Below are 22,410 nucleotides of genomic sequence, written 5' to 3'. Positions count from 1 at the left end.
TTTAACAGTCAATTGAGCCACTGGCATTTTCCATTTTATTTCCGGTTTTTCTTCCTCTCCCTCTCTTTTTTCTCTAGTCTAGCTTTCCATGCATGCCTTCAATAATAAAACAGACTTTGGGATCTTCATAGTATGTGGGTTGAAAAGACGCTACCAATAGCCCTTTGACTTATAATCATTTGTTTAGTGACCGTTCGAAGTTAACAACGACAGTGAAAAAAAAAGACTACTGTTTTTCACATGACTATTGTAGCTTCCCCATGGTCATGTGATCAAAATTCAGGCACTGAACAACTGACACGAATGTATGATGGTTGCTGTGTCCTGTGGCCAAGTGATTACCTTTTGTGACCTTCTGACAAACAAACTAAATAGGGAAGCCAGATTCGCTTACTAACTGTGTTACTAACTTAACAACTGCAGTGGTTCACTTAACCGCTTAATCATGCTGAGGCAAGAAAGTTTGCAGTTGTCCTGCTCAGCAATAGAAATTTTGGGCTCAATTGTTGTAAGTCAAGGACTATCTGAACTTCTGAGCATTCAGCATAAATGTAGAGATTGAATCAACGTAGTGTAGCATTAGGCTTGGTCATTCAACCTCCTAGGCCATCCTTCTGGGCTCTATTCCTTCTGTCACACTCTTACCACTTGGGTCCCTAAGTTTGCACTTATTGAAGAGTTATCTTGTGTAGCAGAAGGATGTCTGTCCTATTTCAAGGGACATCTATTGTAGTTTAAAACTACTGGAAAGGTACATGAGGATTTAGCAAAGCAAAACTTTTGATTGGTAAAGATTTGGATTCAATCCATGAAGCTATGGACTGACTTGTTTCTAATTCTAAGTAAGCCTCAGTTTTTCTCTCTGTAAAATTGAAATAGGAATACCTTTGATGCAAGCTAATTATATGGATGGCTGAATTTAGGAATTAAATTCATAAATTCAAACGTGTGGCGCGGGTGTTTAAATAAAAATACAGTACTTTTGCTCTGTAACAGAGAGCCAGTTGCATTCATGGAACTAACCTCAACAACATTCACAACCGAAATATATTTAATGTGATTTTACAGATGGGAAATTGAGTCCCGGGGAATAGGAATCATATGTCAAATTCATTTTTAAAAGCACATGTCTTCTGCAACTTTATAAAGCAAATATTTTGATAAACTTGTCGCCATATATATGATTGGGAGAAAATCTTGTATCCATTCAGGATAGGTTAACCCTTTTTGACATGTATTTTTCTCTTCCCAGTCATGGGATGATTTAACAGACTAATTATAACATTAAAAGGTATCATAACCCATACTGACTTTTAGTCTTAAGGGATAAAGAAACGTATAGCAGAATGACGATTCTAAAGCAGAAATGAGGTCTCGGAGTCCTATAGTAGTCTCATAATGCAGGTTGTTACTGTGAGCCAGTGCTACTGATTATTTCAGCTACCCAAATTCTGAAATAATAATTTTAAAATATTTATTTATAAATAAGATGCGTAAGGCCACCAGGCACTGGACCAGGGGTGGGTAACTATGGCAATTTTATAACCTGTGGACTTCAACACCCAGAATTCCTGAGCCAGCATGGCGCCACCAGTCATAAAGTTGCCATAGTTGTCCACCTCTGCTCCAGCGAGAAAACAGCAGTAAAATCTGAGTATAGAAACAGTTTATCAGAGAGAGAAAAAGTGTAGGAGGGAACAACATTTGCTTTCTCTAAGGAGACCTCTGCTCATTCTAACTCAAAGCTTGAGGGGGAAAGCCAGCTTTTCAAGCCTTGCTGGAAGGAGAACAGAATAGGAACAGTATGAATCTCTAGGGGGCATCCTATTCCAGAGGGAAAGCGGATAAAAAGTCACGCTTTTGGAGTCACCCTAAAAGCGCTGCTAGATGGCTTCTGTAGATTGTAGCAATAAGGGGGAAATGTCTTTATCATTTCTATCCTCATAATGAAGTCCCTAAGATGGGGTTCTATACCAATGTTGATGCCATCAAGAGAGTAAAAAAATTGAAATGGAAACAGGCTGGTCGCATAGCAAGAAGAACTGATGGCAGGTAGACCAAGGCAGTCATAGAATGGATTCCACTTGATAAAAAGCATCCACGAAAGAGACCTAATACAAGATGGAGCGATGCATCAGCAAATATCGTGGGTCCAACTTGCAAAAAAAAATCTCAAGACCGTACTGGTTGGAAACATGCAGAGGAGGCCTTCATCCTGCAGTGGATAGGCAATGGCTAGAATGGTGATGAAGATGATGATGATGATACCACAAACTTTTACATCACTATATATCTTCCTGTCGACTCTATTTTGTCATTTCATCACCCAGAGTGATATGGAGAAAGGAGGCTTCTGGGATCAAAAGAGAGAGATTCCATAGGAACAATCACAGCCTTGTTACCTGCCCATTCCAGGTAGAGCCTAAGGGCTCAGTCAATCTGCATACCCATATTCTCAGGAAGAAACTGCAAGCTTCCTCTGAAATCCAATACCTGTCCTCCACCTACATCTTATCACACTTGCCTGAGATTATAACCAGATCTAACATGTGACCTTTGGTATGTGTTGGGCCCCAAATGACTTGGTTCTGTATTTTCACAGTGGCCACAGATTATTAATGCACACACAATTTGAATAGAAAAAGAAATCCACATTGGTGGCTTCTGTGTTATTTTCAGGGTTTTCAAAACTTAGCGGGAGCCAAACTCGATGTTTTATCATGAATGCATTAGGCATAGCTTCTGTTTTCTTTTCACCTACTGTAACAACAGCATGTCATGTCTTTCCTCTAATGCTGTCTATCAATGGATCTTTTTAACTCATTTCCTTCATTCTGATCAGTTTCTTTGTTAACAGATCAAACCACAGTACGTTGTATTTATGCAAGTAAACTTCTCCTCTCCAATGTTACTTACCCTATAAAGTTAATGTATAGTGTCTACAGAATGGTATATGTATCATTACCTGGTTAACTGGTTGCTGATTGCATGTGAATCTTAGGCACAGTTTTGCCAAGAAACATCAAGAACTCTTGGCTTGTAGATAGGCCTAGATTTTGAAATCGATCCTGTAAAAAAAAAACTTTTAAAGAGAATATTACTTCCAATATATTCAGCTACCAAGAGTCTTACACTCCTTTGCAAGATATCAAATTAATTGACATGGACCTAGATGTCAAAAGAAAGAAATAAGACTCTTGGAATAAGACTCTAGTGATCCAGATAGATGCTAATTTAGCTCACCTTTTCTTGGTGCTAAGTAAGTTTAATGTTTTTTAATTGCTGAGCTATATATTGGCTATCACAATAAAGTTGCCTTTAGATGTACCTATGCCAATTATGGTTCCAGTTTTTGGCACTGGTTGACATTAACCTTGGTGATTGCATTTGATGCAGAGAATTGTAGAATGTAGCAAGCTGTAATGAATAATAGAGAGATATCATTATTGTTTCACCATCTCAGTCCGTAATGATTACTACCAGTGCAATTATAACAGATTGCCAAGTTCATTGCCAATCCCTTTGGATTTGTGTGGTGTGGTGTATTACTGAGTTGGTTGTTCACATCAATGAGCTTTTGCTTCTGGGTATATTTAAGGCACTTTGGGCATTCAAGAATTTCCTACTATATTGAATATACTATCAGAAAATATTTCGGTTACAGAGCAAGCCAATAATGATAGTGTGAGATCGACTCCTTTGTTAAATCACAGGAAGTATTTTTGGAATTGGGGTTCTGTGTGGACAACTCCTTTGGTGGTAATTCAACTTGATAGAAAAGGCAATATTCTGGAAATTACTTTTTTTAACTGGTCAATAATCACCAGTTTGTTAATGAATTCACTATTGTAATATGACCAGTTCAAAATATGATTGGATATACCACAAAAATCTGTCATAGTAATACACATTTTTTGCATCCTTTGATAGTAGAAAATATTGCCTTTTCCAAAACAAGTAAATCACTTATTTCTGGCAGCCGTTGACATTTGGAATAATACCGTGTTTCTGTTCATTCTTTTTACTCAACCCCTGGTTCGATACAACCATAATTCCTGATAAACAGTCAAATTCCAAAACTTTGGTATATAGTCCAACATTATCTCAGCATTTTGAACATTTAAAAAGATTTCCATAAATCTGTTTATATACATGAATGTATATTTGAAAAAGATAACAACCACATTATTTTTATTTATTAAATTTATTTGCCGCTCATTTTGCTACAAGGCCACAAGGTAGCATGACCACAGCATATGGAAATTGCTTGAGCTTTGCCAACCACTCCCATGAGTGGTTCATATATTTTGTAAATGGAGTGTTTTGGCTACAAATGTCTTCATGGCTGGCAATAGCTGACTGAGGAGCAAATACTGCAGCAAAATTGGTTTTGGGTTCAATCCAAGGGATGTGTTCCTCTTCCGTTAGGCATGTCTGCTCCTTCATATTTCTATTTCATCTTCCTGACCAAGATGCCATGAAGCTCCAGAAGGACAATATGAATGGCATTCTGGTAACATACCTTCCCAAAAACATTTTCTTTACTTCCTTTGTACAAGGCCAAATCTCCTTTTGTGATTCTGAATTTGTGGTTCTCTGTGCTGAGGTTTGGATCCCTCATCCAGACCTTCCCTGGAGAGCCACCAGTATTATCTTGAAGAAACTATGTGGCAGCAGTTGCAAAAATATGTTTCAGGCCTGGCAAAAGAAGAAGACATTAGAAGGAAACTCAAACTATCTCTGATAGGAGATATGGGAGGAAGAGAAAAGAAAACACAGCCAGGCTTTCGAGATAAAGGTAAAGGTTCTTCCCTGTCCAGTTGTGTCCAATTCTAAGAGGCACTGCTAATCTCCATTTCTTAACCAAGGGGGCCCAGCATTGTACAAAGACATTTCTGTGGTCATGTGGCCAGCATGACTATACACCAATGGTGCCAGAATGCTTTTACCTACTTCTCTAAGTGGTACCTATTTATCTACTTGCATTTGCTTGCTTTCAAATGGCTAGAAGGCATGAGCTGGGGCAAGTAACGGGAGCTCACCCCGTCATATGGGGCTTGGGTCTCAAACCTGGGTTGTCAGCTTTCTAACTGATAACTCAGCATCTTTTAACTACTGAGCCACTGCGCCCCCGCTTTCAAGGTAGCCTCTAATAGCGTAAGTTTAGTTTCAGTTATTCTTTTTCCTAATCTGGCCTACCTCGAAGAGCTGATTCTGCAGATTTTAATATTCCTTGTGTGGATGATTCACTCCTAGACCATCTCCACCTTCAGTACTGTAGACAATGCTTTGTTGCAGTTCAGGAAACTTTCTATGAGAAAGACATTTGCAACCAAATGGTGTTGCTTCCTCACTTTTGCTGAGTGGGAGTATTTTGATCTTAATAATTCTCAATTCCTATTAGATTAATTTTCTCTCTCTCATGATGCTTACTTCATAACCTTGCCACAATATGGCTTTTCCTAGAGAGGAATCTTACATTTGGACTCATTGCTGAAGCATTTTATGAAAGATTTGTTCCACATGTACCCACTCCCCTCCACTCCTAGTCTGACCTGAAATGTATTGTAGGATTTATCAATGCTTATCTCTCAACATTTCGAATCTAATGGCCACTTATCTTAACTACTTGCTCTCTTGAAAAATGTCCTTCTTCATTGCAGTGACTTCATCTCAATAGACGAATTCATTATAGCTCACTCTGAATCTCCTTACCTTGCTTTCTATAAGGGTAGATTGGTATTATGGACAGGCATCTCTTTTCTTCCCTAAGTACACTTCATATTTTAGTCTTACTTGGAATATTCTTCTGTATGTTTTCTTCTTTGACACCACAATATCCCTCAAATAATAACTGCATATTCTATATGTCTAGTGGATGGTGGCTTTCAGTTTGAAGCAATAAGCAATGTTCCCGTGTATTTAGAAACTACAGCACATAAAGGATTGGCCCAATTTTTATAGCCTCTCTCCAGATGGGTCATGGCATTCATCCTTGTTATGACTTGGTGAAGGACTTAGTCCCTATCCCATTAAGGTACATTCCATTATGAGCCTGTCTTCTGGTGCTTTCAAAGTTCCATTGAGGGAGCTTAATTTGTTTATTTATTTCTTTAACAATACTTACAATCTGCCTTAATTCTGAAGGACTCTGGGCAGAGTTCAGTGAAAAACAAAAAGCAAACAAGCAGATGAAAAAAGGAGAAAACAACAACAACATAAGGATAAAACCCAAGGCAGATGCTATCCTTGAGCTCTCCCTTGCTCAAGCCACGTCACAGCCGTTTGCATGGCTAAAATGCCTGGAGGTTGGACAGACAGCTGGATCTGGCTCTCTCTTAGCTGTTCCTGGAAGACTGTATTTGCTATTTTGTGCCTTTCTGAGGGCTCATAGAGGTGGCAGATGTTCTGGTCTGCCTTTCATTGAAATTTAATCTCTCTGACCTCTTAAGATGCCCGTGTCTTGGCCTTTCGAACATCTTGCTGCTTACAATGAACTTGTGCTCTGGTCTGTTCAATCTTGCCAGTGTTTGGGATTCTGGTCCCTTTGCTAGCACCTGGGCTAACTTTCTGTCGCATTTGACTCCTTGGTGGAGTTCAGTTTATGTCCTTTGGGGTGCTTGGTCTCTACTATCCCTTGTCACAAGTGATCCTGTCCAGTTGTTGCCACTCTGCTGAATTATTCCAATCTTTCTTCTTGCTATTTTCTATCTTCTTATCCCTATGCTACCACATTAAGCATGGTAGTAACTGGGCTCTTTTCAATTAGCCAACTCTCTCAGAACTGTAAGGAGATAGGAAAGAGTTGCTGAGAACCTTTATTTAGGAGAAAGGTTAGGAGAAAGGTTTTTGTAAGCCTATTTAAGACAATAGGCTTACAAAAAGACCCCACTTTTCTCAATTAAAATTACAAATTTGAAACGAAAATTCTCATTAGAAAGCATGAAGAAGCAACCTGAACCCCAATGGCCTTGCACACCTTTTTTTTTAAATATAGAATTTTATAATTTCAAAGAGGTTAAAATAGGCCTTAAGGAGACTTTGAACATCTCTGAAACCTAGAACAATTTACAAAGCCCCCATAACTCTTTCCAAACTAAAAAGAAAAAGTCAGAAAATTCTTGCCCTACCCAAACAGCACTGAAAAAACTGACTTATGACTGTTTTTCACATTTACGACCTTTGTAGCATCCCCAAGGTCACATGATCAAAACCCAGCTGCTTAGTATCTGACTCACATTTATGACCCTGGTAGTTTCCCAGGGTCATGTGATCCCCTTTTGTGACCTTCTGACAAGCAAAATCAATGGGAAAGCCAGATTCACTTTAACAATTGTGTTACTAACTTAACTGTAGTGATTCACTTAACAACTGTAGCAAGAAAGGTTGCAAAATGGGGCAAAATTCACTTAACAAATGTCTCGCTTTGCAACAGAAATTTTGAGCTCAGTTGTGGTTGTAAATCGAGGACTACATGTATTGTCACCTGTCTACTCTGAGCCTCCATCCCTCAAAAGCTTTCCCGTTCTTGCTGCAAAGAGGCAGGTTAAGATTTTTTTAAAAAAACGTATCAGACTTGCACGCTTAAAGAGGAAGCATTGTTAAACCTTGTTGTGAGCACTGCTACTCACTTTGCCTGCGCAAGGCCCCAGTCACAGTATCGCAAAGTTGAAGAATAGTTGTGATATATAGATTAAAAGTAATGATTAAATGTAACATAGTATATTTATTTATTGCTCAAATCTACCCTCAGTGAAATCATTCATTTTATTTGGGGCAATGGGCCGCAAGGTATATTGCATAAATAAATCCATTTGCTATTTTAAAGTGTTGCTGTACTGCAAAGTTTGAGAAAACCTGGTGTCAGCTGTCCCAAGTCAGAAAGTTCCTTACCCAGGAAACTTTATGAAGAAGCTAGGATTTGAAACTATCTCTTTCCCAAGCCCTAAAAATGATCAAGATTCCTGCAAATGTGTTTTATTTTCCAGGAAACCTTTCATAGCCTTGGCATCTGCTACCACAGTCTAACATTAAATGATTAGATTCTTTCTTCAGAGCTCACCCTGTTCTAAGCAATTCCAGAAGATGCCATCCATTTGATTAAAGAAGTGTTGCGTATAAAACAAAATCTCTGTACTCAACATAACAAAATTTTACCCATATAGCAACTTCCTGTATAAGGCGGCGAGTATCTTTCTGCTGGCTTCAGTCTTGCATCCATTATGAAATTAGGGAGAGATTTTAAGACAGACTCCAGCCAAGTGCTCAAGTGTTCTACAGGGGCTCCCTTGGCCGGCCCACCTCGTAGTGAGTTTGCATAATGTCCTTTCTGCCTTTTGGCCTCCTTGGTCACCTTTTCCCCACTGTTACATTACCCATGCAGTTGCCCTGCACACAATTACTCATCCAAGGGAACATTTTGCTTAAGAGGGAGGAACCTGCTTTAGGGATTGCTAGAATGTTCAGAACTAGTTTTCTGGCTGTTTTAACAAGAGAATGAATGGGTGGAAATTTGGGAAAAGTTGAACCACAGTACAGTGGACATTACCCTAGAGCAGGGATGTCAAACTCGATTTCATTGAGGGCCACATAGGGTTGTGTTTGTCCTTGGGGGGCTGGGATGGACGTGGCCAGCTCAATGTCACTTATCAAGGCTCCGTTTTCAGCCACAATGGCCTCCTGTAGCCCTTTGTCAGCAAAAACAGAGCTCAGGCATTGTGCTTGGCCTGCCCAGTCTCTGTTTTCTCTGGCAGAGGCACCATGGGCAGGTCCTTTGCTGTTTCCAGGGCAGCCCCGTAGACCAGATCTAAGCACCCCGTGAGCCCGCGGGCCTTAAGTTTGACACCCCTGCCCTAGAGGTTCAATTTTGTGTAGGTATTTTCTCCTGAGGAGAAAATCCTTATTTAGCTGTTTAAAGAAAAAGGAAGCTGAGAGGAAGGAGGAGGAGGAGGAGGAGGAATTGCAGTCACTCTGACTGTCTTCTCTAGTGTGTGTGGGTGTCCAGATAGACCCAATAGGCAGAATTTATCCAGCAGTTGCTGTAGGTAGAAATTCAACCCGTATCTGTTTTTACCAGCATTGCATTTCCATTATCAAAAATACTATCTGCAATGTTTTAAAACTTCAGCTGTTGAATGGAGAAGAACCCTGAGGATGAAAGGGAGCCAATCAGTATGCATGTATTCTGATTACCTTAGTCTCCTCTCACACAGTCATGTGTTTGATATCTTAAGAAACTCTGAGCAATCCTGAACATACTTCCTTGAAAACAAACTCCTTTGTGTATAATGTGGCAGAGGCTCAGGAAAGTGCCATCGGATTAGCAGCCTTATCTATCTTCTTAAATCACACTCTAGCTTTGGCAATTGCTGCAAATACTGTAGCTAATGGGCTCTGTCTGGTAAAGTTGCAAAAAAAACAAAAACAAAAAAAAACCAAAGGAATTACTGGAGCTAATAAGCAAGTGCCAAAGCTTTAAAGTTTGAGCTAAGTTTAAATTCCAAACTTTAAAGTTTGAGTATCTTTTTCCTAAATTGTAAGGTTGGGAGGGGTGACACATTTCAATAAACTGTGATTTGCCTAGTGAACAAACCACACGGTTGAGTTCCCAAAATATGCTTCAACGCAAACAAGCAAATAAAAATTTCACCCCTATTATGAGAAGTAAGCCCCTTTTGTTTGTCGTTCACTTTATCTTGCTGACCACCTATTTGTCATTTCAGTTCTTTTCTCTCTCCCCTTGAGCCTCTTGCTGAATAGTTTTCATATCCTTTGAAAAGGGTAACCCTAGAAGAAGAATGTTGATGAATCAGTGAATGTATTCAGATTGATTTATATATATATTATTCATATCGGAGAATTTGAATCTCCGTATTGCACAATTTTGAACTGAATTCAGAGCGCAGGTCATGCTGACCCAGAGCAGGAATTACCAGAAGGAGTACTAGTGAAGCAGTGGTATAAATCCTGATCCCAGTGCCAATTCAGAACTTTCGCATTTCTAAAATTGGGTTGTGATGTTATTGTAAGACCAGACACTCCTATGTTATGGAAGAAGCTGATGGATTTGGCTCAGCATGTCACACTTCTGTGCGCTTCTTTTGTATCCCTTAATGTGGCTGGGAGGAATTTTGAAATATACACATCAAAATTCCACACTAACCTGTATGCAGTCTGAAAAGACCCAGTGAGAGTTTATATCCAATTACAATTAATTACCTGTAATTCAGGCCAGTTTGAGGCTATTTTTCTTTTAGGCTTGCCAGTGTCAGCTATTAAGCTGGGCATTGATTATAGACCTTGCTTAAGACATCCTCTCAGAGGAGATTCACAGGCTGGGAAGGGAGGAGACAGGAGTTCTGCATCTGACAAAAGCCCCAAGCCAGAGAAGAAAAGGGGGCATAATTGGACAGTTAGTGTTTATATTGTATTCAAGTATTTTCTCACAGTGCCAGGTATATAAACACAGAAGGGTCTCATTGGAAAGCAATTGGGAGAGCAGGTTGGTACTTGGGGAATCTTTATGGCTTGTTTGTTTTGGAAAGGTAGAAACTTCTCACATGCCTTTGAAGGCAGGAAATTGGCTGCACAATCCAGCGCTGGGCACATAGCACAACTGGCTGGTGCTGTATCTGCAAAGAGTTTGGGCATCCTAACGCTGAGCTATGCCAAGGATTCATAATGCAAGCTGGATGGCTTTTAACAAGTCTCATTTGCCAAGAGATGAAGCTTAGAACCATGCCCTACTTCTATGGTAGTAGTTCCCAAGTAATGCTATTGTGGAAAATCAACCAGTTTGTTCCTGTCTGTTTTTTCACTTGGTAGTAGGAGGTGTTCTTACCTTTTTGTGTGAACCCACACCATATTACCATTCACGCTTACCAGTTGAAACTGGTAACTTTCCATAAAATATTGGTGATGCACTCTTTTGTCCCTATCTTTCATTTAACAACAGTTGGTCTTCAAAGAATTCATAGATTAATTTTCCAGTGACTTGGGATCACTTATTTAATTATGCAGCTAATGTAAAGAACTTGACAGATGATGTCAATCCTTTGAGCCCAAAGTCGGGAATTCTTTATATGGAGCATAGAAAGGAGCAATTTAAATGTATATAAAGCAGATAATGCCTTGGTATTGCAAGTCTGGATAATCACACCCAAATGTGTGTCAGAACCTTGAATTAAAAATGCTAAAGTTGTGAGTTTTAAACACCATAATTACCTCTTTTCCCTTTTTTGTTTGTATATTAAATGTTTAGGGCAAATGCTGCACTTATTTTTAGACAGGTTTTTTTGCAAAGGCAAAGTATTCCTCTTGGAGAAAAATACATGTATTTTAAATTAATACTTAAGTTCTCAAATCTCACAACCATCCATGAATCTCTTTCAAGAGAACTGTTTCTTGCATTTGACTACAAACCAACCAGAATTTTAGTAGCTTTTCTCCACCATCATTATTGAAACTGTATGAAACAAATAAAAAACACTTCTGTCATGTGATCCTTGACGTGGTTTGCTTGTAGTAAGTCATAGTTTAGTCCACCATGGTGTATTGAACTGGGCACAGTTGGCTGGGTTTACACAATATACTAAGCCATAAAGTATGGTTTATTAACCATGGAGGCTGGGTTCACATACATAGCTTAACATGATTGGTGAACCTAAGTCTAAAGCATTGTGCTATGGATGGTATTCTAATCTTCCAGTGTATGTAAGCAAATTAAAGAAATACTCAGAGGTACTTTGATGCTGGTTGCCTTTACAAAAGGAAAAGAATTATACTTCATATATACTCAAAAGCGCTTAGACACTAATCATTCTTAAGATACATTTTTCTGATATATAAAAGTTAATATTCTAAGCATGCAGTTGGCTTCAAACTGGCCTCTGTGCTTGCTTGGAACTACAGGGCTGTTTCTCAGGCCTCTTCCTTCCTTAAAATTTCCTCCCAAAAGAATAATTTAATAACTATAACACAAGAGCCAAGTTCTGCCTTCATTACACCCACGAGCACAGTGCTACATAGCCATTCCCTGACTCATTATGGCAAATCTTAGGGGCCAAAGAGTTTGCTCTGAAAGAGAGAAAAAGTAGTCCCCTTTTCACGTAGGCCCTCATTAAGCAGGCCTGAAGACAGACCTGTACTAGTAATTCATTAAAGACCCCTGTGGCAAGTTATTCCTTATTCTGAGCCCCCCTTCTCCAAAGAAGCCGGGAGAAAATACTTTCAGTGTACAATAAGCTGTGGGTCTTCTCTAATGATACATGCTCTGCATTTGATGGTTAGCTGTGAATGGGTCAGTTTGTCTGTCCCCTTCATTGTGTAAAATTGGAGCAATCCAGTAGTGGGGGAGGGGGGGGAAACTATTCATTTCACAATAGCGAATACATCACAATTCTCAACATTCCTCTGAGGACTGTTGAAATACACTTCTATAAGATTGTATGAGATATATTTACAAGGGGTGAGATGTATTTAGCCTTCCAGGCTTCAGTCATCAGCTCTATATCTCTGTTGTTTAGCAACATTATTTAAATGTAGTCGCCATCCATTCTATATATAAATTTTACATTTGTATAATTTATAATTGGCTGCACTTCTGGTTTTGCATCCATGGACAGGTGGATCGTTTGCTCATTGTGAGGGCACACAATAGATATGCAAGGAAAGCTGCATCATTTCTTTGAGGCAAAAATGTGTAGTGAATGTGATTGTGAGCCACCTGGAGTTATCTCTGGGGAGATGGGTAGCATATAAATTTAAATACTTAAATGCATTAAATAATAAATAACTAGTGTAGAGCCTCATATGAGCTGGGTAGGCCAGAGCCTAGCCCCCCCGTTTTTTTTCCAAGAAAAATTTGTGGAAATAATTGTGTATTTGAAAAAGTGGGATCTGTTTTTAATCTCTAAGCACAGAAGCCATGGGAAATGCTTCCATTGTTCACAGACTGTTAGAAATAAAATATTAAATTTGAGGGGCGGGAAAGATACTGAGTAATTTAATATATTAAAATATCTAGGAATCCATGACAACTCTTCTCTCTCAATTGATAAAAGATCCCAACATTAGAAATTCCAGTTGGGATTACAATAGATTGACCATATGGCTCATATCAATTCTCAGTCTGAAGTATGTCTAGGGTTGAATGGAGTGATAAAGTTTTGGAGACATGGGAAAAGATGGTGAGGAAAAATCATTGGCATAAACAAGCTATCACTGGATGAACTCTGGGTTAACCAACCCCCCAAAAAAAAAAAAAAAAAAAACCCAGCTATCATCCAGCAAAAAACCAGCAACTTGAGACAAAATGGCCACATAGGCCAATTATCAATTGCTGGAAGGGAGAGGATGGACCTGCGTAATAGCCAAATGAAGCTGGGTGCAACATTAGATTTAAAGTAAACATTTCAGATAATCCACTCTAAAGGGCTCTGGAGTTTCAAAATATTAGTAGATGGATCTGCAATGTGCTGGGAGTCAGTGGAGGACTATGTTATCCATTCTTGCCCTTGAGAAGTGGTGGTAACCTTTTCTGGGGAAAGAAGAAAGGATAGATCTGCCCTGAATCTCCAAGTATAGGCTAAGAAGGAGTTTTTGCAATTGGACCTAGGACTGAAGATTCTTTTCGAGACTCTTCTAGATGCTGCTTTTCCCAGCAAAGCTGAGTAGGACTAGACTTGTCTCTTAAGAATTTAGCTTCTTTCTCCAGCCACTAAAACCAGATAGGGAACTGTAAAGGTCTCCCCACTACTCCCAAGACTGGGGTTGGGTGAGGTCTCTTTTACCCAGCTATTCCAATTATTCCTTGCAAAACTTCTGATCTGTATCCTGGACTATGCTACTACACATTCCAACCACTTCTCTTTTCTTCCAATATTGGACCATGAATCCAACAATGGAGTGGGAAGCGCCCAAACAGCTTCGGGGACTGACTCTTATCAGTGGGGTGCATAACAGTGCCCCAAGGCTGGAGTCAATTATTAACTGCCCTTTTTGGGGTCATGATTGTTGAAAAATACACGGTGCTGTTTCTTGCTATTTTGTAGTGGTGACAGATGAAAACTACAATGTAAAAATGAACAATTTGACCCCTCTCCTTTACAGTATATTCATCTTAGCTCTGTTCACATATTGCAGTGTCTCTTCCTCCCCACTCACTGACTTGTATCATACCCATACCTATCTTCTAAGGTTGTGGAATTCAGAACATGCAGGGACACGCATGTTGCACCTGTCTGCAACCTTTTAAACAAAACACAGCTTTTCCTGGAGTTGCATAACAGCTGCAGAGAGGCAGCCACAAGAGCTTAAGAAGTTACAGACAAGTGCCACATAAGCACCTCCTTTGCACTCCAAAATCCCTTTTTGCCTTCATATCCAGTATCTCCCTTCCTTCTTTTATTCAGTTTTGAGATTTCAGCTTCTTTTCAGGTCACAGCTGGTTTGGAATACAAACTTCATGGAGTTTTGCCAAATCTATCACATTGAACCTGCAGATTCACTGTGATGTCTCAAGCCAGTGTAAACGTTTTGAATTGTCCTTAAGATTTGCTTAGTACTTTTTAATATGAATGAAGCTATGGGACCTTTGATGTTTATAGCCATTCCATTTTGCATTTTGGTGAACAAATAAACAAATTGTTCCAACTAGTGTTTAATCAGTTTAGAGACACATGAGTTGTGTATGTGTACATGAAAATACGAAATAACAGATGAAAACATGTAATGTAAAATAGGAAGATTACAGTTAAAGCAATAAAAAAAGACTTACGATTTCCCCCCAGTCCTTTATTCTTCCTGGTTTTGTTTACACATTAGTGTCTCCCCCCCCCTTCTCTCAGTCCAATCACCTCACGGGGTTTTTGATGAGGGAAAAATAGGAGGAGGAAGGAACACTATGTACATTGATTGCCTTGAGTAACTTAGAAAGTAGTAAAGGCAGGTTAAAAATTGAATTACACAAATATGTTGTAAATACTTAATATTTTTGTAGACAAACAGCTTTTTTGGTTGTCTGAAATCAGCAGTTGCGTTTAATAACCATTTTGATCAATATAATATGGAGAGAGCAGAATTTCTTGTTCTTATTCTGCCCAAATTGTTCTTTTGTCACTCAAAGGTTGGCCCAATGAAAGGTGTATATCACCTATTTTGTATTTCCATTTTATAATATTTTTTTGCCACAGGTTGTCAAATTAGAGCTTTTCTAGGCTACATAGGCAGGAACAGGATTAAATATTCTTGAAAAGAATTTAGAAATCATTCTGCTTCCTTCATACACAGGAACCCATCCCAGATATCGTGAGTCACAGATGTCTGAGCAGGAGGCCTGTTGTCTACTACCTTGTTTTTATGAAGGAGATGTGCTCTGAATGTGCTCTGAAAAAAAGTGGGGTGGGGGATCATGGATAGTTTGGTGTCCAGAAAAATAAGCTGATGGGTCTGGAGAACAATGGTAGAGGTTGTTTACTGTGCAATCAAGGGCAGCTCTGTGGAGAATATGTGGCCTATGCTGCTATAGCTGATGATCTTGGGACTGATTTAGTTGCCTTGGTAAAATGAAATAAATGGGGCCAACCTGGATTTAGCTCCTTGTTCGCTAATTGCAGTGGGGTATCACTTCTGAAGTCTCATTAGGGTTGCCAAATACAAGTTTCAAACTAAACAGTACCCTGAAAAAACAATATGTGCAATTGTAGACATTCTGAAATGTATGTATATGTGTGTGTGTGTAAATGAGGTAAAGAATTATGGGGATGTAGTACTTTTAAAATAAGAGGATCTGGCTGCCAGAGACTTCAATAGCCTATAGCCAATTAAAGAGTTTTTTCTGAGTATTGATGCAAATGAATCTCTGCCCTTTCACACACAATGGATAAGTTGTTTGATGAAAGGAGTGTTGAATTTCAGAATCTGGGGCTTTGTTGTGTCACTTTCTCACCCAAAGCTACAGATGTTTTTCATACTCACCTACTTAGGGGGATCATCTGTTTACATTCCCCATATTTTCCACACTTAGGGTGTACCAACTCAAGAAGAAGGAATTGTGTGGCTTTGGACTGGAAGAATACTTCTGCCTCATGTCTTGGGGGATGGGGACAGAAGATCCATCTTAACTTTGGAATTCAGGGATGTAGGGAAGGTTTTAAATGGAAAGCAGCCAGAGAGTAAAATCTAGGAGTAGAAATAAGTATCCATCCGACTAGTATCCCATCTGGAGCTGGTTGCTTTCATTTAACTATAATTGACTAGAGGCTCTGCTGATTCACAACGGGAAATTGTTAGGTGTGGTTAGCCTTAACGCATGCATTGCAAACCAGCAAAGCAGGCCAGACATAGTCCTCAATAAATTGGGTAGCCAGGGCTTTTTCAATCACAAAATGTATATGGGAGCAAGCTCTCTTCCTTGGCTTCTAGCTCCAAAGTGTAGCTAGTTGCCTGAACCAGCTTCTGCTTGGGAGAGAGGAATGTCCTGTTCTTTTGCTCAGTATTTCTTTTAAGAGAAACACTCCCTGGTAGTATTTATTCCACAAAGCTGCTCCCAGCTTGACCAGTGGGTAGGTACTCCCCCCCACCCCATTTGCAAACCCCCCAGGGTCAAAAGACTTTCTACAATTTATGGTTAGTAAAACCTGTCTCTCCTACAACAGAAATCAATCTTGTATCTTCCTGAATTTAATTAAATCTTGGGTGGGGTATCTTTCTCTTATCCAAAGAAAGAGAAGTGCTTTTTTTGTTTCTGGTATAAAGAAACTGTCTATTTGCAGATCAGACTCGGGGACTCATGTTAAAGTCTTTTCAGGTCCTTTTAAAAGAAAATTTGAATTAACTCTCCCAAAGCTGAGCTAGGTTCCACATTTAGTGTTATTCAGGCACCTTTTTTTGGCAGCACACCTTGTTCACATCATGCGGCATGAAATGCTCAGTGTTGCCTTGCTATGAAGAGTAGTAGTACAATTAAACTAAGTCAAAAAGAAGAAAAGGAGGAGGGTGGTAACCTTGGGAATCTGAGGCTGGGGTCATGCACCCTGCAAAAGCAACACAGGACTTTTTTGGTTGTATCTTAGCATAGTAACCCAACCATTGTGGTTTATTAAACATTATTAGTTTATAGGTTAGTGTAAATTTCTCCAGCTTGATGCTCAGCTGCAATTCCCTGATTTCCTCAGCCAAATTGAGAAAGGCTGGCTTAGTGCAATGTGACTTATTGAACCCTTCATGGCTTAATGCTGAGGATGAACCCAACTTGAAAGTTGGTTTTGGTTATATTATTGATGGCTGCACCTCTTCATTAATTCTTTGTTTTAACTTTAGTTTTGCCATCTGATTTGATTTTGAGTAAGTAATCTTTGTAATAACCAGGGCTGCTACTTGCAACCTGCAACGCCAGGATTCAAAAGTACAACATATCAAGTAAAAATAAAGCATGCCATTGATTTATGGGACCTAATGAAAGCTTTGCTATGCAATAGTCCTTGTTTAGCAGCTGTCGAACAGTAAATTGTTCTCAGTTATAACCAATCCTACAAACTTTGCAGATCTGTAAAGCAAAGGAAAGCTGAAGTAACATTGTAAACACAGTTTCACTTAGTGAACACTTCACTTATCAGCCAAGTGGCTGGTCCTAATTGTGGTTGCTAAATAAGGACTACCTGTAAACATACACTTGTCAAATTATTTTTTCTTCATCATTAAATAATCATAATAGTTGTAACTATAGAGGTCAAGCTATATAGTACTTTAATAAGATAACCACCCATTGTCATTTCCCCCTCAAAATTATATGCATTTGATCCATATTGTGCAGTGTAGGGCAGCGGTGTCAATTTGTGTCATCAATTTGTGTTGTCACCTGACATATTGGGCCTTTTTTCTCCCTTCGCTAAACCGGGCGTGGTGGTGGCCATGACGTGATGCATCCGGCCTGCTTGCTGGGAGTTTGACAGCCCTGGTGTAGGGAGATAGCAATAGCACTTATATATTGCCTCACAGTGCTTTTTTAGCCCTCTCTAAGCAGTTTACAGAGTCAGCATATTGCCCCCAACCATCTGGGCCCTCTTTTTCCGTTTTTTGAGATATCTTTGTAAGAGTTCTCCTCTTACAATTGCAGCCCCAGCAATTTAGTATGTCAAAATGTGGTCTGTTCAATGCAAACTGCCTTTTTCATTGCAAACATCTTAAATTGGGATTACAACATATTGTGGAGCAAAACATTCCCTAAGGTTCTGTTACCCTTAACTTCTACACTGAAAAGGTTGGTGGGGGAGGGGAAATTCTCAAAAGCTGACTTTCCAATTGGTGTTAAACAATTCACAGCAGAATTAGAATGTGGGATGATGCTGGGAATTTTAACAGTACCATGGTCTTCATCCTTGCTTTGAAATAATGTGTAATTTGATCCTAGGATTGGAGTTGGGGTTTCCAAACCAGCTGGAGCCTTTCCACTTCTCAGCTTGGACACTGAATACTGTGCATCAAAGAGGAGGAAAATGCACCAAGGTGGACAGAACAGTTGCACTCAATTGCACCTCCTTCTATGAGGCTATTGGTTTAAATATTCTGTTGTCCTTGAGACAGCTGCTGCGGCCTCTACACTCAGACATTATGGAAGAAATTAAAGTAATTCCTGCCCAGTGGGAAAGGAAGGGAATAGATATTTCTTCTTTTTTAAGATGGAAATACCCGTTTTCTGCTACTCATTGAAGGACCAGGAAAACAGTGCAACTCAGTTTTTCCACAGACTCTGCTGTATGGCATTGCTCCCAGTCCTAATGGTTTGCTTGCTAAGAATTTGGGGGCTTGGTTTGCTACTATGAGGATTTCATTAGGCCAAGATTATTAATTTTCCTGCCTTCCAATGGCCAGAGATGAGTGAAACCTCCTGTCGAGAGGAACCCGTGGAGATCTGTTTCCAGGAACCCACAAGAGAGTTTTGAAGCAATGGGAAGCCATGGGAAATGGTTGCTCTCTCAGCCTTTCTTGTATAGTTAAAGGCATGTTTCTTTCGTAGACAGCTTTCTCTCTGCCTGTGTTGTCCCCAGCTTGTAATAAATCCATTACATAAAGCACAATGAATTTAGTAGGACTAAACCTAAATTCGCTAGTATGTGATACAGGCAAACTTTACAGTCAAAGATTGCAATGTATAATGTCTTAATTGTTAACCAACTGGTGCTTCTCTTCTTAAAGTACTGAGCCCCAGAACAATTTGGAATGCAAACAATTAGCAATTCACACTTGATGTAGAAAAAAATGGGACATTTGTACTTGAGCCTCAGCAAGCCAATCCAACCAGATATTTTCTCTTTTTTGAAACTTTGAAATGTATGTATATTAATGGAGAGGTTCTCCATTCACTCCATCATCATACATGGTGGTACCATTAGGGGCATGGAATCTCCAGTAGAGGCTTTTACATGTGCTTCTTTACGTGTCCTCTCCTTCATAGATCTTTTTCAGGGATGAATGGATTCAAGACATTTGTCTTCATTTATAGTGCGTTTTGGTGTTGCTGTTTCTCTTACCAGCCTCATCCTTCGTATCCCCCCTCTTAAGACAGTAGAGTTTTGAAAACGTGAAGTTTGAAATATAAAAAATAATGCAAAGGGTGGGTCATTCTGCATGGCCCACTAGCTACTCATGAGAGACAAGTTCCCTGCAGTTTTCTTTGTAACATTTCAGAAGTGGTTTTGCCACCCTTTAGAGCTGAAAGAAAGTGACTGGTCTAAAATCCCCCAACTGGTTTTGTACTCAAAAACTCCCAGTCTCTCAAGTTTCAATTGATACCTTAACCGCTACACCGTTTGTTGCAGATTACTGTTACTAAAGGGAGTTGTTTCCTACTCTACTACTCTACTGCTATCCACTATAATCTGGACTGGACTGGACTAAGAGCTGTGATGGCGCTGTGGTTGGAATGCAGTATTGCAGGCTAACTCTGCATTCCACTGCCTGGAGTTCGATCCTGACCTGATCAAGGTTGACTCAACCTTCCATCCTTCTGAGGTTGTTAAAATCAAGACCCAGATTGTTGGGGACAATATGCTGACCCTGTAAACTGCTTAGAGAAGGCTGTGAAGCACTATCAAATGATATATAAGTCTACGTGCTATTTCTGGGACTACTATTCTGCTTCATTACTGAGGCCCAACTGGGATCCTAAGGGTGGGTAGCGTTTTTTATGTCAAACTTTCCCGCTCAAACTGAATTGTTATTATGAATGCTTAAACATATCGGGGGGGGGGGGGGGATGGAGTTATCCAAATCTGGATTTCAGTTTATGAGTATGAGAGCTCAGCCCTAAGAAGGATGCAGTTTGAGAAGGGAGTGGGAAGTTGGCGAGGGGCTGATCAGCTGCAGAGTCAGGGGAGCAGGAGCTGCCAGCATTTTGTGACTCACAGGCTGGGAAATGCTGGCAAGCGTGAGAGAGATGAGGCATCGGGCTGTGTTCTCAGGGAGATGCAAGCCAAAAGGCTGTACTCGGGCTTCACAAATAGACTTGGTCTGGAAACGGCAACTGTTCCCCTCTTTCCTATTTATCCCGTCTCCTTGGCAGATTAGCGTGAAAGGGCAACTGCTCTGCCCCAAGATGGCATCAGGATTTGTGAGGCCTAATGCAAGGGGAAGGATTATTTTCAGTAACCCAGCCTGGCCTGCAAGTATTATCAGTATGCCACACAGCTGGAAGAGGTGAGGGGGGCGGGTGTAGAAAACAGCACTGAAAGAAGAGTAACTGCTGCAGCTGTCTGAAGCAGCACCGGCCAGTTAGAGAGAAACCTGTGGGCTGTGGAATGCTGTGTGGTCTGAGACTGGGGAGCCGAGTGGGTGGGCGAGCTCTGATTGCACGACAGCCAATTACCTGATTGGACATTAGGACTGCAAACCGAGCTGATTTTTGAAGAGGAGGATGCAAAAAATATTCTCTGTAGCCAGATGATGGGGGGAAGGCTTTTGATCTGCCGTTTGTTACATCATTACTCTAGATGTCAGGTAGACTGTAAGGAAAGAAGATTTCGACTCTGCTGACCTTGATCCTGCAATCTGGCTGTAGTTCCATAAACTGGCATTTCCCCCTAAATCATAATGTAAAAGCGTGTCTCCCTCTGTATGCGTTTACTGGTGTTTGGCCTTCAGGTAGAATAAGTCTGGTGCTGTAGATTTTAATTTATAGCATTTTTTAAAGCTATGTTCCTATGCTAGGTGTTCAGTTTGGAATAGCTGTCCCTTTGTTCGCTTCTGTTTTACAGGGTATCTTCCTGAAGTTATAATAAAATCAAATCTATTCTTCCATCTCTGGAAACTGCAGAAACCAACTTTTATTTGGGGAAAAAACACAAAGATACAATACATCCACAGATAAAAATTTCCTTAGTGATATTTCTCTATTTTTTTAAGAGCCAGGATTTTGACAGTACAGTAAGATATTCCTATCCCGTGTGACATACTTTCATTATTACCTTTCTATGGATGACATTTTATCTGCTTGACTTTCTAAAATATGTTTTTGGTTTTGAGAGTATGATATTTTTTTTATTCATATCTGTACCAAAAAAAGTCGGAAGTCAATCTTTCTATTTTTTCTTTTTGCACTTCTTCCCTTTCTCTTGATCTTTCTTCTTTTTCAAATCTTCTTATCTGTTTATATTTTGACCTTGTGTTTTTGAAAATCAATAGTTTTTTATATAACTTTATTGATTTTTCTAAAAAAAATACAAAGTTAAAAGATAAACAAATAGACATAGAAAATTAGAAAAAGACTCGGCAAACAATGAAAGTGCAGAGAAGGAAATAGAAGAAGAAAAAAGAGAAAGAATGACTTCTGACTTTCTTTGGTACAGCTACAAATATAAGAATACATCAAACATACTCCAGAGTTAATGTTTGTCTGCATTATTTCAAATAATCCCAGGTAATATTAATCATTTCTCTATGAAGATCTGGTCACTTTCATCTTTTGGGCACCCACCAGAATCGTGTCATTAGGCTGGTTATGGATGTTTCTGTATCCAGTTTTAAAACTGCTCATTTTCATCCCATCCTATGATCCTCAATACGTATCACACACATAAGCTTCATAAATAAGGGAAGAGAATACATCCTTGAATCACCTCTTTGCCAACCTGGAACAGGTTTCTGAGGATATCTCACCTATGTATAGTTTTCATTTGAGGACAAAGAGGAGCCCAGAGCTTCCCTTTTTTTCTAAGCACATTACACAATTTCTCATGATGACACAATCAATTAATAATCAATGAAGCACACATTGACTTCTTTTTGGTATTCTTTGGTTTTTCTCAATTACTCATCATCCATTAGGAGTGATGTCTTGTGTTCCTCAGCTTTTTGTAAAGCCAGCTGGAACATCTGGCATCTCCCTTTCCATGGAGGGCTCTCTAATCTGTGTTG

The 22,410-nt window shown here is 39.6% G+C and overlaps 1 protein-coding gene across 8 annotated transcripts in view; it reads left to right on the top strand.

Annotated features, from left to right (window-relative positions):
* BAHCC1 (BAH domain and coiled-coil containing 1) overlaps positions 1-22,410 on the top strand; it is a 128,322-nt gene that overhangs the window by 49,407 nt on the left and 56,505 nt on the right. The window lies entirely within an intron of this gene.

This window comes from Notechis scutatus, chromosome 2 (genome assembly GCF_049901735.1).
Source record: "Notechis scutatus isolate UNSWTSFEM ecotype Mainland chromosome 2, rNotScu1.2, whole genome shotgun sequence".
NCBI classification, from domain to species: Eukaryota; Metazoa; Chordata; class Lepidosauria; order Squamata; family Elapidae; genus Notechis; species Notechis scutatus.
The sequence above is the reverse complement of the archived record's forward strand: the minus strand, read 5'-3'. Positions and strand labels throughout refer to the sequence as shown.